The following is a 17,991-nucleotide window of genomic DNA, read 5'->3' on the forward strand; positions in this document are numbered from 1 at the left end:
GGATTCAGTTCTACACACACTAAAATAAACACAGTGGGGCTTAATTCTAAGTAAAATTAATAGGTTATGTTAGTTACTATAGCTTAATCATACTTCCCCTCAGTATAGTTAATCATTACATACGTGAGACTATGTGTCATTTCTATGGAGAAAACAGCAAATGTTATATTCAGGATTGTTGTTGTTTGTTATGTGCCTTCAAGTTGATTACGACTTCTGACGACCCTATGAATCAGCGACCTCCAACAGCATCTGTTATAAACCTCTCTGTTCAGATCTTGTAAATTCAGATTTCTGAAGTTTCTTGTTTTTTAAAAGTAAAACCAATCCTGTAAACTCTTAAGCTCCTGTTACTCAGAGAAAAAGGTATGGCAGGTGGGGGAAAAACGAGAAGCCAAAAACGTAGAAAAAGGAGTCTTTCATACCATATGATCAGTTCTAAATATTGTAGCAGGATGTTCCACAAGTTCCTTCAGTATTCCGCTGGTACAGGAACTCAGACATTTACACGAAGTATATTTAAGTGTCTTGGTTTTTATAAAAGCAGGAGTTTGCTTAACTGAAAATCCTGTCTTCCTTTTGATCAAGCACATTTACACAGGTTCCACTTCCCCACTCAAAGTGAAATTGGGGCTGTGTAATAATTAGCATGTCCTGCTAATTGGATTACCAGTGCCAGGACAACTGTGTTATCAACTGCTTGAGGAAGTGGACAAGGTGCTTGGATTGGTGCGGGCGACCACGTCTGCTCTAGATCCTTGTCCATCTTGGCTAGTGAAGGCTAGCAGGACTAGTACCACCGGCTGGGCCAAGGAAGTGATAAATGCCTCCTTGAGTGAGGGAGTAGTCCCTAGTAGTCTCAAGGAGGCAGTAGTGAGACCTCTTTTAAAGAAACCTTCCTTAGACCCGGATAACTTGAACAATTATAGACCGGTGGCGAATGTCCCCTTTTTGGGCAAGGTTCTGGAGCGGGTGGTCGCCAGTCAACTCCAGGTGCTCTTGGATGAGACCGATTATCTGGATCCGTTTCAATCCGGTTTTAGGCCTGGTTTTGGCACTGAAACAGCCTTGGTCGCCCTGTACGATGACCTCTGTCGGGAGAGGGACAGAGGGAGTGTGACTCTGTTGATTCTCCTTGATCTCTCAGCGGCGTTTGATACCATCGACCATGGTATCCTTCTGGGGAGACTTGCGGAGTTGGGAGTTGGAGGCACTGCCTGGCAGTGGTTCCGCTCCTACTTGGCGGATCGTCGCCAGAAGGTAGTACTTGGGGAACATTGCTCAACACCTTGGACTCTCCATTGTGGAGTCCCTCAGGGGTCGGTTTTGTCCCCCATGCTTTTTAACATCTACATGCAGCCTCTGGGTGCCGTCATCAGGAGTTTTGGAGTGCATTGCCACCAGTACACTGATGACACGCAGCTCTATTTCTCCTTTTCATCTTCTACAGGTGAGTCTGTGGATGTGCTGAATCACTGCCTGACCGCGATAATGGACTGGATGAGAGCTAATAAACTGAGACTCAATCCAGACAAGACTGAGACACTGTTGGTGAGCTCTTTCCCTGCCCAGATGGTGGATGTTTACCCTGTTTTAGATGGGGTTACACTCCCCTTGAAGGAGCAGGTTCGTAGTTTGGGGGTTCTTTTCGATCCTTCCTTGTCTCTTGAGGCGCAAGTGGCCTCGGTGGCAAGGAATGCGTTCTACCACCTTCGGTTGGTAGCCCAGCTATGCCCCTATCTGGACAGGGATGACCTCGCCTCAGTTGTTCATGCTCTGGTAACTTCTAGGTTGGATTACTGTAATGCGCTCTACGTAGGGCTGCCCTTGAAGAAAGTTCGGAAGCTTCAGCTAGTGCAAAACGCAGCAGCCAGACTGCTGACGAGGACCAGCCGGTCAGCGCATATAACACCTGTTCTGGCCCGTTTGCACTGGCTACCCATTTGTTTCTGAGCCAGATTCAAGGTGCTGGTTTTGACCTATAAAGCCTTATACGGCGTGGGACCGCAGTATCTTGTGGAACGCCTCTCCCACTATGAACCGACCCGGTCACTTCGCTCAGCATCTAAGGCCCTCCTCCGGGTACCAACCCATCAGGAAGCCCGGAGGACAGTTACTCGATCTAGGGCCTTTTCTGTAGTGGCCCCCGAACTGTGGAACAGCCTCCCCGAAGAAGTACGCCTGGCGCTGACGCTTCTATCTTTTCGGCGCCAGGTTAAGACCTGGCTATGCTCCCAGGCATTTTAAGCGTTTAATGTTATAATTTTAAATCTTTTTTTGTTTGCTGTTTATGTTTACTGTTGGTAGGTTGTTTTTATTGTGATATTCTGTATTTTAATCTTTTGTACACCGCCCAGAGAGCCACTCGCTATGGGCGGTTTAAAAATGAAATAAATAAATAAATCAACTGCTCTCCTGCTGTCTTCTAACTGAACCCCCATAATGAAAGACAGAGTCCTGGGTTCAGAAAGAAAACAAACATCTGGTCTTCTTCTAAGCTTTTTGTTTTAATTATTTTAATTAGTTATTTATTATTTAATTTATATCCTGCCTTTCCTCCCAGTAGGAGCCCAGGGCGGCAAACAAAAGCGCTAAAAAACATCAAATCATCATAAAAACAGACCTCAAAATACATTAAAACAAAACAACTTTAAAAACTTTTTTTTAAAAAACTTTAAAAACATGCTTTTAAAAGGTATTGGGGTTTTTGTTTTTTTTAAAAAAACATATTAAAAGCAATTCCAACACAGATGCAGACTGGGATAGGTCTTAACTTAAAAGGCTTGTTGAAAGAGGAAAGTCTTCAAAAGGTACCGAAAAGATAGCAGAGATGGTACCTGCCTAATATTTAAGGGGAGGGAATTCCGCAGGGTAGGTGCCGCCACAGTAAAGGTACGTTTCCTATGTTATGTGGAACGGACCTCCTGATAAGATGGTATCTGCAGGACGTCCTCACCTGCAGAGTGCAGTGATCGACTGAGTTTATAAGGGATAAATCCCAAGCTGTATAGGGCTGTGTACACCAAAACTAGAACCTTGAATTTGGCCCGGTAGCAAATGGGCAGCCAGTGCAATTCTTTCAGCAGCAGGGTGACATGTTAGCGATAAACTGCCCCAGTGAGCAGTCTCGCCGCCGCATTTTGCACCAGCTGCAGCTTCTGGACCAACCTGAAGGACAGCCCCACATAGAGCACATTACAGTAATCCAGCCTGGAGGTTACCAGTGCATGGACAACAGTAGTCAGGCTATCCTGGTTCAGAAATGGCCGCAGCTGTCTTACCAGCCGAAGCTGGTAAAAGGCACTCCTAGCCACGGAGGTCACCTGGGCCTCTAGCAACAAAGATGGATCCAGGAGCACCCCCAGACTACGGACCTGCTCTTTCAGAGGGAGTACGACCCCATCCAAAGCAGGCAACTGACCAATTACCTGAACTTGGAAACCACCAACCCACAGTGCCTCCATCTTGCTAGGATTCAGACTCTGTTTATTGGCCCTCATCCAGCCCACCACTGAGTTCAGGCAGCAGTCCAGGGCTTGCACGGCCTCTCCTGATTCAGATGTTATGGAGAAATAGAGCTGGGTATCATCAGCATATTGCTGACACCTCGCCCCAAATCTCCTGATGACTGCTCCCAAGGGCTTCATATAGATGTTAAACAGCATGGGGGACAAGATAGTACCCTGCGGCACCCCACAGCACAACTGCCAGGGGGGCAAAAGATAGTCACTCAATGCTATTCTCTGAGAGCAACCCTGGAGATAGGATCGGAAGCACTGTAAAACATTGCCTCCAATACCCATCTCACCAAGTCAGCCCAGAAGGATACCATGGTCAATGGTATCAAAAGCTGCTGACAGATCAAGAATAACAGGGTTGTACTCCCCCTGTCCTTCTCCCGATGATGGTCATCCATCAGGGTGACCAAGGCCGATTCAGTCCCATAACCAGGCCTGAACCCAGACTGGGATGGGTCAAGATACTCTGTTTCATCCAGGAGTACTTGCAATTGCTGTGCCACATCCCCCTCTCAATGTCAGGCCCAGGATGTGACTCAGGAACCAGACCAACGATTGTAGTTAATTCGTGTTTTATTAGGGTAATGTCCAAACAAAGACTGCGTTTTCTCATGAATCAATACAGGGATACAGGTCCTGCGGCATTGGGAGAAAGTTGACAGAGCAAGGGACTTCTTCCCGCCTGTTCTTTAAGAAGGGGCCAAACGGGCGCGCAATCTTTCGCTCCTCCTTAACTGCCCCTCAGGTACTGCCCGCCTTCCCCCCCTTCTCTCCTATCTTTTCAGCTGTCTGCGTGTGCGCGGTGAGGGGGGAAGCATCACCCCCTCCTCTTCTGAAGATTCCGATTCCAGGATGGGGGATAGGGGAGGAGCTGATGGTAAACTGCCTCCCCGCTTTTCGGCTGTGAGCAGTCCTCCCTCATCCCCCTGTTGCTCTGAGCCTGAAAGAGGGGGAGGCGTGAGAATGTCCAGGGAGGGCTCAGGCTCCCCGTTGCTAAGCGACCTTATCACTGGCAGTTCCTCTGTTTCGTCTTCGCTCCAAAGGGGGGAAGTTCCTCCCCCTTCCCTCTGCCATCCATCCGAATACTCTTCTCCCAACTCTCCAGGATCCAGCTCCCCGGGATTGGGACCCCAGCTCTGCCTTCCGACACCATCCCCCCTCCCAGGCTGTGCCCCCCTCCCCTTGTCTGGCTTGGGATGGTGGGGAAAACGTTGATGGAAAAGTTTTACCAATTCTGGAGCATGCACATCAGCTGCATCTTCCCATGATCTGTCAGCCACCCCATAGCCTTTCCAGTGAATCAAGTACTGCAGCTTGTGGCGTCTGATCCTGGAATCTAAGATCTACTCAACTTCAAACTCAATCTGCTCATTTACCAGGAGTGGAGCTCCGGGAGGTTCCTCCGGCCGTAACTCACTGGGAGGGGCGGCTTTCGTTAAGAGGGATCGATGGAACACAGGATGTATTTTAAACGTGTCAAGCAGCTTCAGTCGGTACGCCACGGGATTGATTTGAGTTTCTATTTCGAAAGGACTCACCCTCTTGTCTTGTAATTTTCTACATTTGCCCGGCATCTGGAGGAAGCGGGTGGACAGCCATACCTGGTCTCCCGGTTGAAGGGGGGGGGCCTCCTTCCTGTGCAGGTCAGCAACTCGCTTGTACTCCGTTTTGGCTTCGTTTAACTGCTGTTTCAGTGTCTGTTGCGCCGCTTGCAATTCCTTAAGGAAGTTCTCAGCTGCCGGTACCAGCATTCCTTCTGAGCTGCTTGGAAAGACTTTAGGATGGAATCCATAATTAGCAAAGAACGGGGTTTGTTGAGTGCTGGAGTGCAGAGAATTGTTGTAGGCGAACTCTGCAAAATGCAAATATGATACCCAGTCAGTCTGTTGATAGGACACATAACTTCGTAAATATCTTTCCAAAACGGCGTTCAAGCGTTCCGTCTGCCCATCTGTCTGGGGGTGATGGGCGGAGGAGAGTTTTAATTCCGTCTGCAACTGTTTCCACATTGCTCTCCAAAATTTGGCTGTGAACTGAGTTCCTCGGTCTGAGACTACGCTGTTTGGCAATCCATGCAGCCGGTAGACTTCTTTTATGAATAACTTGGCCGTTTCTTTAGCCTCTAAGGCCCCTGCACAAGGAAGAAAGTGTGCCATTTTGGTAAGTAGATCCACCACTACTAAGATGGCTGTCATTCCTTGGGACTTGGGTAGATCAGTTATAAAATCCATGGAGACGTCCTTCCAGGGTTCGTGTGGGACAGGCAACGGTTGTAACAGTCCTGCTGGTGTCCCTGTTTGTGTTTTTGTCCGCAGACAGACAGAGCAGGACTTTACATAACTCTCAATATCCCGACGCATTTTAGGCCACCAGAAGTCCTTGGCCACGTTCTGAATGGTCTTGTAAATCCCAAAGTGTCCCGCTGTGATGGAATCATGACACTGGCGTAGTATTCTGAGCCTTAATTCCCCTTCTGGCACATATCTGGTGGTTTTGAACCATAACAGTCCATTTCTCCAGTGAAAGGTTACTTCTGAGTCTTGACCTTGTCCCGTCTCCTGCTGATATTTTAGCATGTCTGCATCTTCTTGTTGTGCCTTTTTGAGTTCCTCTTCCCATGAAGGCTGGCATACTCCCAACGTTAATTTCTCTGGCGGGATTACGTACTGAGGCTGGTCCTCGGATTCACTTTCTTTGTATTGTGGCTGTCTGGATAAGGCATCCGCTCTCTGGTTTTTGGCTTGGGCATGGTAAGTAATCTGGAAGTTAAACCTAGTGAAGAACTGGGACCATCTTATCTGTCTCTGGTTCAGCTTTCTGGCTGTTTGGAGGCTTTCAAGATTCTTGTGGTCGGAGCGCACTTCAATTCGATGAGAGGTCCCCTCTAGGTACTGTCTCCAGTTTTCAAAAGAGTCCTTGATGGCCAGCAGCTCCTTCTCCCAAAGTGTGTAGTTCTTCTCTGCAGGCTTTAACTTCCGAGAGAAGTACGCACAAGGGTGCAGCTCCTTCCCTTCTTGGTCTAATTGTAGCAGGACCCCCCCGATGGCAAAATCTGAAGCATCTGCTTCCACTACGAAAGGGCGGTTCGGATCAGCAAAGCGCAGAATGGGCTCAGTAGCAAACCTTCTCTTCAGCTCCTCAAAGGCCTTGCTGGCGTTCTCTGTCCATTGAAACTTCTTCTTCCCCCTTAAACAGTCAGTCAGAGGAGCTGTTAATTTGGAAAACCCTGGAATGAACTTTCTGTAATAATTGGCAAACCCCAAAAACCGTTGTACATCCTTTTTGGTGACAGGTTGGCCCCAGTCCAATATGCAGCTTACTTTCCCTGGGTCCATCTCCACGCCTTCCGCTGAGATTCGATATCCAAGGAAGTCTAGAGACTTGAGGTCAAATCCACATTTCTCTAATTTAGCATACAGGTGATTTTCTCTCAGTCTCTTCAACACCGTCTTCACATGCTGGTCGTGGTCTTCCTGGTTCTTTGAGAACACCAGGATATCATCTAAGTAACAGATTACATACGTGTCCAACAAGTCTCTAAACACGTCGTTCATGAATTTTTGAAAAATTCCTGGGCTTCCACAAAGCCCGAACGGCATGACCAGGTATTCATACTGTCCGTAAGCAGTCAAGAATCCTGTTTTCCATTCATCTCCCTCCTTCATTCTGATCAGATTGTACGCTCCTCTCAAATCCAACTTCGTGAAGATTTTTGCAGAGCGCAGTCGGTCCAGCAACTCTGAGATCAGGGGCAGCGGGTAGCTGTTGGGGATGGTGATCTGGTTCAATGCGCGATAGTCGTTACAGGGTCTGAGTCCCCCCCCTTCTTTTTCACAAACAATAGTGGCGCTCCAGCAGGGGATTGTGAGGGGCGTATGAATCCTCGCCTCAGGTTTTTATCCAGGAATTCCTTCAGGGCCTCCCTCTCATTCTCTGTGAGAGAGTAGATTCTCCCTGATGGGATGCTGGCTCCTGGCACTAGATCAATCGCACAGTCATAAGGGCGGTGGGGGGGTAAAGTCTCTGCCTCTTTTTCATCAAACACATCTTTGAATTCTTCATACTTTGGCGGCAGGGTCACTTGCTCGATCTCTTGCACTGCCCCCGCTAAGGTGTTCTTGATTCCTTCAGGTTGACAGTTCTCCTGGCAATACTGTGAGGTGAACCACACCACCGCCTCCTTCCAACTTATTTTGGGTTCATGCTTTGCTAGCCAGGGCATTCCCAGAATCACCTCAAAGTTCGAGAGATCTGACACGTATAGCAAAATGAACTCTTCGTGCCCAGGGATTTGAAGTTTCACTTCCTCCGTGGCTTGTGTCACCCCTCCTGACTTCAGGGGTCTCCCATCGATAGTCTCCACAGCTAGGGGAGCGTCCAGTTTCCACCGGGAAATTCCATGACGCTTGACTAACTTTGCATCAATAAAATTTGTGGAGGCTCCACTGTCAATTAAGGCAGTGGAATTAAACACCACTCCTCTGGAAGTTGTAATCCGAATAGGCAAGACCAACACCCCCTTTGAGGGAGGTTGGATCGTTGGGGGGCCTTTATACAACGCTGCCCCCAGTCCACCGGCCTGCACGTGGACTGGGTGTTCTAGTTTCCCGACGGCTCGGCTTTCCCCCCTTTCAGTCCACAGTCTCTGGCCACATGGCCCGGCTTTGAACAATAAAAGCATAAACGTTCCCGGCGTCGTCTTTCCTTTTCTTCTTCCGACAGTCTTGGCCTAGCCCCTCCCTGTCCCTCAGTTGCATTACCTGCCATCCCTGTAGTGGGAAGGGTCTTGTTGCGGGATGCCGAGGCTGAGTATCTCGGGACCTCCTGCTTCCTTTCCAGGCGCATTCCTTCCATCCGGTGATCTATCTGTAGGCATAGCCGGATGAGCCCTGGTAGGTCAGCGGGGGGGGGAGGTCCTGGCCAACTCATCCAGGATTTCAGTATTTAATCCACTCCGGTACATAAACATCAGGGCGGCGTCATTGTAACCAGTTTCCTGGGACAGAATTTTGAAAGCGTTAGTGTACTCGGAAACAGTCCCTTTAGCTTGCTTCAGAGCGCCTAGTTGCCGCGCTACTGTTTCAGCCCTTTGCGGGTCTTGAAACATCTCGGTCATCTCCTGTATAAATCCTCTGTACCTTCCTAAGACAGTATCCTTTCTCACGAGATACGGAGTCACCCATTTTGCAGCTTCTCCCTCCAGGAGGCTAATCACGAAAGCTACTTTAGCCCCATTGTCTGGAAATTCCGTGTGCCTGACATCCAGATATAACTCACATTGAGCCACGAAGGTTGCCAACTGATCACTTTGTCCCGCATATTTTGGGGGCAATCCAATGGGAACCTTTACTACGGCAGCTGGAGGGGCTGTTCGCATCTGGTCTATCGTGGCCTTCAAGGTTTGATTATCCGTCTTCAGCGCCTTGACTGCTGCTAGCAGGGCTTGAACATCCGTCTGCAAATCAGCTACCTTAGTCCTCAGGAGTTCCACTTCTTCCGTCTCAGAAGTGGGGTTCGTCCCCCCCACTGCTCCCTTTGACATCTTGTCCCAGTCAAGTGAAGAGAGCGTTGAGGGTGATTTAGGTGGCTCTGTCAAGCTGTCAGGCCCAGGATGTGACTCAGGAACCAGACCAACGATTGTAGTTAATTCGTGTTTTATTAGGGTAATGTCCAAACAAAGACTGCGTTTTCTCATGAATCAATACAGGGATACAGGTCCTGCGGCATTGGGAGAAAGTTGACAGAGCAAGGGACTTCTTCCCGCCTGTTCTTTAAGAAGGGGCCAAACGGGTGCGCAATCTTTCGCTCCTCCTTAACTGCCCCTCAGGTACTGCCCGCCTTCCCCCCCTTCTCTCCTGTCTTTTCAGCTGTCTGCGTGTGCGCGGTGAGGGGGGAAGCATCACCCCCTCCTCTTCTGAAGTTTCCGATTCCAGGATGGGGGATAGGGGAGGGGCTGATGGTAAACTGCCTCCCTGCTTTTCGGCTGTGAGCAGTCCTCCCTCTTCCCCCTCTTGCTCTGAGCCTGAAAGAGGGGGAGGCGTGAGAATGTCCAGGGAGGGCTCAGGCTCCCCGTTGCTAAGCGACCTTATCACTGGCAGTTCCTCTGTTTCATCTTCGCTCCAAAGGGGGGGAAGTTCCTCCCCCTTCCCTCTGCCATCCATCCGAATACTCTTCTCCCAACTCTCCGGGATCCAGCTCCCCGGGATTGGGACCCCAGCCCTGCCTTCCGACACTCAATCACCTTCACTAAAAAGGGGGTATTTGCAACCAGTCGGTAGTTGTCACAAACCAATGGGTCCATAATTATAATAAATTCTTACTCTTATTGCTGTGGAAGTTAATTATCTGGCATAAACCCATATCAAATTTTCAGATACTTTAAATAAATGAAAATAAAATAAAAAATGTCTAGTCCAGCCCAGTTCATTCTTGGGGCAGTTTGCCACCACAAATCGCCTCTCCCTCTAACCCTGACAATAAAAAAGGTCCAATCTAGATCCAGCCCATGAAGAAACCAGATTCTATACACATAAACACCCTTACGATGCCAGCCAAATATTTTGGGTGGCAGTTTGTTACCAAGAATCTCCTCCCTTCCCCACCCCCAGAAATAAATGGGGCCCAGTCTGGCCTATGAAGAAACCAGATTTTGCCCTGCCCCCCATACCAGCCGAACATACTTTTGGGGTAGTTTATCACTACTCCTCTCACTGATGTGTCTATATATATCTGAGCATGCTCAGAACCCATGTATGATTCTTATATAGACTTAGGTGACCAAGTGGGGCTGTTCTTGAAACAGTCCAGACTCCTACCTGACTCCTCCTTGACCTCCTCTCTAATTCGCTATAGTGGCTGGACTAGGAGCCTTCCTAGGAGTGCAGACAAGTAGGTAGACCAAGCAGGGAGGGGGGACTTCGTTGTTTTAGCTACACTTTTGGATTAGGATTGATGGACTGGTGCAGAGTGCTGATTAGCAGAGAGCAAGAAGCTGATTGGCCAGAGAACAGAAGATTGACAGAAATGTTTGCAGAGCTTCGAATGGAAGTATAAAATGCGTGTGGAACATGTGTGTGGCTTTGAGATTTCAGGGAGGAAATTTTTTTAATGGCTTTACATTCTCATTGGGAAGAATGTGCCCCAGTGTAGCAGCCTCTGCTGCCGGTGAACACCTTTTGCTCACTTCCAGGCATTTAGGTGACCAACATGTGGCATGAGCTTGTGGCACATCTCAATAGGAACAAGGGGGCCAGCAGGCCTGGAAGTTGCATCCAAGTTTTGCACTCCTGTTCTAAAAATGTAAGAAGATCTCCACTGGATTAGTCCAAGCAAGCCACCACTATGGCAATTATTCTGCTGTTGTTCCCTAGCAGCTGGTATTCAGTGACATACAGTATTTCTTCCTGCTATATGTACAGCTGGTGCCAATTCCCTGGTTTAGTAGAGACGAAAGCACTCTCAAGGCATGGCGATATGTGTATAAAACATATCAGGCTACAGTGGCATGATCTTCTACTCTGAACACTTACAACAAAGATTGGCTGCTCCCACCCTCCTCTTCCATATTGCCCACCACAGTGTATCCCATACTGGATTTATATTGCAGTTGGATAGACTCTTGCCAGGTAGTAGATCCCATTGAAGTCAATGAGATTTTCTTCTGGCTAAAGATGAATAGGGTTTATTGACTTCACAGCTTTGGGGGCTGGAGATGGCAGTAAATAGGCTCACTTTCTTGTCACACTTCATTCTTATCAGCTCTTGAAGGAGCTTAGAAAAAAAATATTCTCACAGTAAAAATGAAATCCAAGTTTGGTATCAGAAATAGAAGTGCCCCTCTTGTTTTTGTTTGTTTGTTTGTTTTTTTCATTAATTTTTATTCAACGTTTCAAAAAACAAAACAAACAAAACAAAACAAAAACAAATTAATAACTAATACAATAAAATAAAATGTTGACTTCCAATTTGTTGCAGATCAGTTACAGGTCTATAATATATAACAAGCCTGTCTCTTAATATATTACAAAATCACTTTCCTCCAGTAGTTATCTTAATTAATCATCAAATCTCATTAACATCACTTTATTCTTTCCGCAAAAAGTCAAAGAGAGGTTTCCAGTCCTTGAGAAATATATCCATCGATTTTTCTCCAAATAAACATATCGATTAATCCATCTCATCAAGTCTGCTAGGTCCAGTAATTTCAATAGCCATTCTTCCATTATCAGTGTTAATTCCATCTTCCATCTTCCATCCTTGCATCCATAATAATCTTGCTGTCATAGTCATAGTCATATAATAAGAGTCTGATGGGAATTTCCTTCCTCACAAATATTTCCTTGCCATCAATTCTGAATGTGTTACTGAAATGTTGTTGTAAAGTCATATCTCTGTTCCTCTTTTTTACGAAATGCACTAGCACATCTCTTGAGAGTTTTTCCATTGTCACATATCTATAATTAATTCTATAGATTTTCTCTATTTCAAGCTCCATCACATCATTCCAGTCCAGAAATGTTTTTGAAACATTGATAGCTTTATCTCTGATATCTTCATCAATTTCTTCAGGGACAACGCTGAATTCCAAACAGTAATCTTTATCTCTAAGGTCCATAAACTCCAAATCTTTTTCCAGTTCCACATTTGATATATCTGTTCCAATCTCCAGGACTTGCATCTTCCCTTTAATTTTTCTTTCTTTTTCTATTGCTTGTCTAGTTATATCTCTGATCTCATCAACCTCCTCTCTCATAAAATCCCCTATTTCTTTCAGCTCCTGCTTCATTTTGCCAAATTCAATTTTCATCTCTTGTTTGCCATGTCTCAGTTTTTGTTTCATTATCTCAATCTCATCCATTATTTTCTGAAACATATTTACTTCCAGGGTCTCAGCCACTTTCTTACTTGTCATTTTTAAAAGCAAGAAGAAGAAAAAAACTATGAAAGGATTTTTCCGGTGACATCTCCTGCCCTCAAACTTGTGTTCCTTGGCGTTGTCCTCTGACACAAGGGGATTGAGAAGCTGCATTTTGCGCAGCGCATGATTCAGGCAAGACTTGCATTTCTTGCTTTAGGGCTCAACAAATATTGCTGAGCAGTTAGGACAGGGGCCCTGGGGCCAAATGTAGCCCTCCAAGGCAGTCAGGTCCTGGGGCCAAATGTGGCCCAGCAAGCCTGTGTATCCAGCCCTTGGGACTCTCCCCAGATGACCAGGCCTCCTCCCCAGGTCATACCCCATTATCGCCCCTGGTCTGTGCCCTCCTGAAAGGCTTTTGCTTGACTAATCATGTGTCCTTGGACTGTGATAAAGCTGGATAGAGAATGGAGAGCAGTAGAAACCTGTTGCTGGAATGTAACCTGTTCTACAAAGGAATGAATTGCACCCAGGTTTTTTGCCTCTGCCCCCACTCACCACTGGCATGTGGCCCCTGAACAGTTACCTACGAGGGAAAGTGGCCCTCAGACTGAGAAAGGTGTCCCATCCCTGAGTATGATAACCAAAGCTATGTCATGTTTAGGATTAAAAATAAATCTGATTTCCTTATAATGCTAGATCACCATTATTGTTACTGCAGGTGGGGAAACTGTTGTGTACTCTTGTGTGCTGGGCTGTAACTACTGTGCATCTCCTCCCTAGGTATTTTTATTTATAGGGCATATGACAGGGATCAGCAATATGGCCAGCTAAGAAGTGTGCAGTTGGGCCAGACAAAAATAATGGACAGCAAGTTCCCCATCTTTCATTTAAAACATAAGGTCTCCCCCATCCCCTTGTAAGTGAATTGAGTCCCTTACAATACTTAATTCAACTCTTCAGAAAGTTGGGAAAACTAGTTTTTATCCTTTTTAGGCATGCTGTCTTTCTATTCTATGACAATCCTCCCTTTCAACAGAACATGGCATGTGACTGAGAACAGGTCTCTTAAGATGCTGTACTGTAGTGGTTAAGGCTGTGATGCAGTGCACACTTTCCTGGAAGTAATTCCCACTGAACCCAACGGAGCTTACTTCTGAGTAGATATGTGTTGGACTGAAGCCTCAGTGTGAGCAGCTTACTTTAGGCAGGTTCATTAAATGGCCTTAGGTAGATTGCTTTGGCAAGCCACTATCTCTCATCCTCAGGCCCTCCCCCCTAAAAAAAGATCATAATGATGATATTGGTCTAACTTAACATGATTGCTATAGAGATTGTTAAGATAATGTATGTGACAGGCTTTGAATTGCTTCAAATTGCTATATAAATATTAGTTATTCATGGTGCCAAATAGATTCAAAGCCCCTCAGGGTAGAGATCTGTCCTCTTGTTACTCTGTAAAGTGCCATGCACACTGATTGTACTATATAAAATAGGTAAATAACAACAATGATTCTGGAGGTTCCCAATAAGGATGTTTTATGTTATGCATTAAATTATTATTAAATAGTTCTCTGTGCTGTTTACAGACCCACTAAAAATATACAAATGCAATTCAAAACTTTACACAACAAAACACTAAAACTAATTATAAAAATCATAACAGCAAGAATAATCTAAAATCAGTACCAGTTTATCAGTAATTGCATGTTATATAGTGGCTGGATAAAAAAAGAAGAAGGGGGGGGAGATTTTAAGTCTTTTGAGTTCAGAATTCATTGTTATCCACCTTATCCTGAGAGCAACATAATACATTTTAATGTGGGTTGGATAATTAAACTGAAGGTTTTGGCATAGGTTTTAAAAAAATTAAATTAAATTGCTATGGTGCGAGTACAGGTACTCCCTGTAAGAATTGCACAGGTGAGCTTTCATACAAGGTGAGCTTTCTGAACTCTGCCATTCTCTTCCTTCCCCCCCCCAAAGGACTCTTATGGGCCCCCATGGAATCATTTGAGCTATACACCCCATTGCATTTTCAGACTGCCAAAACAGATTACGTAATTAACTTATGCGTTCAGTTTACTTTAACAAGCCAGGAGTGCTGTTGCTGTGCCTCTTCTTTGCTCTTGCAGTCCACTCTGAAATAGATAGGAGTGGAAATCTTTAATAAAAGTATGTAGTAATTACTTCAGTATGTTTACTGCAACAGAGGAAATAACCCGTTTCTCTCTTGCTTCTTTTGCATGCTCAACTGGCATTAAAATTATTGGAGGCTATCGAGAGCAATCTGAAGACGATTGTGGATTTTTCATGAAGAGGATATTACCCAGGGGGATGGCTGTAGTAGATAGTAAATAATTACCCTTCATGTCACCTTGGTTGTCAGCAGTGCTACTACAAACAGCGTTATCACTTTATGTGTTTGTATTCTCCCCCCTCACACACACATACACTTTTCAATATAATTCCTTGTGTACACATTAGGCAGAAAGAAGGAAGATCAGGCACGAGGCATACCTGACTTTATCTGGATTGCAATCTCTCCGGCTTGCACACAGTGACATTCAGTGAAAGGGTTTGATGCTGTACTCTCAGTTTCTGGTCACAGTTGATTCTAGTCTCTGGTTTCTGGTCACCATCAGTTGATTTAATTGAGGGGGGAAAGCTTACGAGTTTATAAACTCGCTTCCTGCTGGATGGTCAGAGTAGCTGATCAGTGATCGCCAGTTCACACAATAAGGTTCACACAATAGTTGTAGTTATATCTCAGCATAAACACTGTGGCAAAAGACAAAATGACAACGCACATTATGGCATTATCATGATGTCCTGTTATAATATAAATGGAGATGTGTTTATTCCGAGCTTGGCCAGAAGGGAGCAGATCCCATAGCTATGAGTGAAATATTGCTGAAAGTTATTTTGGCATTATTTTATGGTAAAACTGATAGTAAAATGCCTTGGATTCTGGAAAATAACTTGTTTTTTGTGAGCAGCACTGTGTGATTAGTGTTTGTTTCCCTGCTAACCTGTATAGCCAAATTACCATTCATTTTTAGCCTCTTTCTTTCTTAAGGTCAGTTGTATATTGGAGACGTCATTTTAGAAGTCAATGGCGAAAACTTAGTTGGTGTAACGAATGAAAAGTATGCTTTAGACATTTAACTATAAGCCTGGATCAGAATGGCTAGTGCTTGCATTTGTTGATAATAAAAAGATTCTGATCCATATTAGTTAGGAATGTAGAAAGGCGGATAGTATGACGTTCATGGAGTGTTGTCTGCTAATAACTAGAACTGGGTAGCCAAACTTCTTAATGGAGCAGTCCAAAAAAGTGGCCCACGTGTGACCTCACCAGGTTGGTTTGTGGAACCAGGATCTCAGATTCAATTCCTGAGAATAGCAAATAAATAGAAGGGTACATTTGAAAACTTGATGGGAAATACTTATAATGTGACCCACAGAGACAAGCAGGTTGCTGACCTAGAAAGGTAGGGAAGCTGCAGTAGTGAGGGGAATTGGTAGAAGTTGGAGACACCCTCTCTCACATGGGTAGAAGTGGCGTAGACTTTGTATTTGCCCATTGGATCCAGATCATGTTCTTTGTTGTTTGCCCAGAAGCCTCAAAAGGCTTGCACCAAGCAGAAAAGAGTGTAGAGTTAATTGAAACTGATCCACGGATTGAACCACATGAGCAATTTGCCCTCACAATAACCCTGTGAGATGCACCATTCTTGTTTTCAGTTTACAGGCCTGAACCCATGTCTTCCAGATCTAAGTCTAAATATTCCCAGAGGTACATTGGTTCTCTGCCACTAGCATTTCATTAATGTGTCATGCTAAATAATTCATTCCATATTCCACATTGTTTTGGCCGTATTGTTTTAGCAAAAACTTGGTACCACTGATCTGAACATCACAAGATTTTCAGTTGGACATGCTTCCAAGCCAGGGTTCTTAGGATTGTGGCTTTCTTGTGTGTCAGCAGTAATATTAAAGCTAGGCATGTTTTGCATTTCAGCGTATAGAGACAACTTTATGCAGTATACATAATAGCAGAGCTCTTGCAGTGACCTTCTGTGGGACATCCATATATTTTAACTCTTACCTTTTTTGTTTAACCATACAGAGCTGTTGACATAGTTCAAACAGTATCAGCAACTAGTCATGTCTCTTTACTCCTTGCCAGAGATGAAGAAGCAAAGTAAGAAGATGTTAAGATTTTTCCAAGCTATGGGAAGCTATATAATATCAAGGCTGGCCATAGACATTGGGCAGTTTTCAACTGAAGCATCCCGCCAGTGCAAGGATTTCTACTTGCGAAACAGGACTTCCCCCCTTCCTCCCCATGGGCATGCCCCACACCTTCCCCAAATCTGCTCCAGAGGGTTAGGGGAGCCCCTAGAGCAGATAAAGAGGGGGTGGGGGTGGGAGAGGGGAAGAATTTCCCATTGTGCAAGTGGAAATATTGCTAATGGGACCATGACTTAGCGCTACATTGGATACAACCCATTGGCATGCCCCATTGTAACTCTCCACCTCCATTTTCTCTTGCCTTGTCTGAGCCTTTCCATTACCACTTCTCTTTAGCAAGAAGAGAATGACTTACAGCACAATCCATTCATTGTTTTTCAAGCTTTCCTCCAGCATGCTCAAAAGAACCCTCAAGGTCTCCTGAAACAGCTTGGGTAGCAGGAACTTAGAGAGAGCAAACTGCACTTGTTGCTAGCATAATAATAAATTTTCATGAGCTTTCTCCCTGCCCCTCCCCAACCAAATTCAACTGAGAAGTCAAACTATGACAAAATCATCTGTTTATGTTTTATACAGTCTGTTCCTGCAAAGTGGATAATTTTCTGTGAGCTGTTGACTTGTTTTGTCTTGCTCCAGGTTTGCTGATATCCCTACTATGTAAGGGAGCAGTGGTAATGCAGCCCTCTTTCAGATTTGTTTCCCCCCCCCATTAACATTATAATTCTGCTAATGCAGACAAGTATCCAGGATCTTCTTGTGTCCAATTCTCTCTGGTTTTAAAAAAATAAAAGAAATAAAGAAATTAGGAGGGAACGAGACATTATCTAGGCAAAGCTCATGTGGAAATATATCTAACTGGGAAAGGTGCTCCTACAGGGAAGGCTTTGTGCTGGCGGTGTGTTTGTGTGGGGGTACTTTTTCCCCTCCTGTGACTGCTAGTTCTGCTCTGCAATTGTTCCACCCCTCAAGCCTGTTTTTCTTTGCAGTATTTGGGACTTTTTAGTTTAAAGAAAAGGTGAGTAAGAGGTGACATGATAGATGTGTATAAAATTATGCATGGGATGGAGAAAGTGGATAAAAGTGTCGTTGGCTTCCACAAGAGGCAGTGATGTCCACCAACTTGGACATGGCAAATTCATGGAGGATAAAGATATCAGTGGCTATTAGCCATGATGGCTATGCTCTACATGCTTCCAAATACTAGTTGCTGGAAACTGCAGGAGGGGAGAGTGTACTTTGTCCTCAGGTCCTGTTTGTGGACCTCCCACGGGCAACTGGTTGGCTACTGTGAGAACAGGAAACTGGACTAGATGGGCCTCTTACAGGGTCCTCTTACGTTCTTAAGTTCATCTAGCCAGGCTT

General features: G+C 45.3%; 1 protein-coding gene across 7 annotated transcripts in view; it reads left to right on the top strand.

The window, feature by feature from the left end:
• STXBP4 (syntaxin binding protein 4) overlaps positions 1-17,991 on the top strand; it is a 211,224-nt gene that overhangs the window by 1,741 nt on the left and 191,492 nt on the right. The gene's annotated exons all lie outside the window — the stretch shown is intronic.

Source organism: Rhineura floridana, chromosome 3 (genome assembly GCF_030035675.1).
Source record: "Rhineura floridana isolate rRhiFlo1 chromosome 3, rRhiFlo1.hap2, whole genome shotgun sequence".
In the NCBI taxonomy this organism is placed as follows: Eukaryota; Metazoa; Chordata; class Lepidosauria; order Squamata; family Rhineuridae; genus Rhineura; species Rhineura floridana.